This window comes from Penaeus monodon, chromosome 6 (assembly GCF_015228065.2).
Source record: "Penaeus monodon isolate SGIC_2016 chromosome 6, NSTDA_Pmon_1, whole genome shotgun sequence".
NCBI classification, from domain to species: Eukaryota; Metazoa; Arthropoda; class Malacostraca; order Decapoda; family Penaeidae; genus Penaeus; species Penaeus monodon.
In genome coordinates, this window is record NC_051391.1 from 11,740,393 (window position 1) to 11,741,743 (window position 1,351).

Below are 1,351 nucleotides of genomic sequence, written 5' to 3' on the forward strand. Positions count from 1 at the left end.
AGCAGGAAACCTCCTGCTATAAAACGAATTGGAGAGAGGCAGTCTTCCGTCCAGGATCTCTGGCTTACGGAAAGAAAGCCTTACTGCTATAAGCAAACTGCTCGTTGGATGAGGAGAGAGAGTACCTGTAGCTTCGGCCGTTCGAGCGAGAGTCCCCTTTTCTTACAGAACCCCCCCGACAGCGTCTTCAAGGCGGCAAGCAAGGAGGGTTAAAGTGGGTTCTGAAACCCCGGTGTCCATGTGTTTTTTTCTTTTAATTTTATACGAGATGCAGTGATAAGAATTACAACACAGTAAAGTAGTAAATCACAAATAATTTTTATTTTCAATGTCTTTGTGTGCACCACGTAATAGTTAAGGTTGGTGCTGGTCCCTGGTGGCCACGAGAGGAAGTTCCGTGCGTCCAGCTCTGCCACGAATAGCTTGGGATCCCCTCAAAAGATAGTTCACTACAATGTCGCAGTGCCTGTGCCGGACCCACCCATCAGCGAGGAACCTCCTACCCTAACAGAGGTTAGGATGGCGATTTCCAAGCTGAAGAGTGGGAAAGCTGCAGGCATATGTGATATCCTTGCTGAACTGCTAAAGGCTGGGGGTGAACCTATGGCTTGGGGCCTGCATACAGTCCTGACTGCCATCTGGCAGTCTGGTACCATTCCCCCTGACCTGCTGAGGGGCGTGGTCATCCCTCGTTGGGATTGTAGCAACTACTGTGGCATTACACTGCTCAGCATACCAGGCAAAGTTCTCGCCCACATTCTTCTGGAACGGATCCGCAACCACCTATTGAAGCACCAGAGACCGGAGCAGTCTGGATTTATTCCTGGCAAGTCCACGATAGACTGTATACTAGCGCTTCGAGTAATTGTGGAACGCCGTCGTGAGTTTGGTCGTGGGTTGCTTGCAACCTACATCGACGTCAAGAAGGCGTTTGACTCGGTGCATCGGGAATCGCTATGGGAGATCCTGAGACTCCCGACACAGATTATTGGCCTAATAGCAAGTCTTTATACTGGTACTGAAAGTGCTGTAAAGTGTGGTGGGGGTCTGTTGAACTTTTTCCCTGTTAATTCAGGGTTGAGGCAAGGCTGTGTCCTTGCACCAACACTTTTCAACACCTGTATGGACTGGATAATGGGCAGAGCTACGAGCCGAAGTCAGTGTGGAGCAACACTAGGCAGTATCAAGGTCTCAGATCTTGACTTTGAGGACGATGTTGCTATCCTATTTGAGTCCTTGGAGTCACTGGTGGCGGCTCGTGATGCCTTTAGCAATGAGGCGAAACCCCTAGGCCTAGAGGCCCAAGACCAAGACCAAGAATTTAGGGGCCTGTTAGGGGAACCCGTTCAGT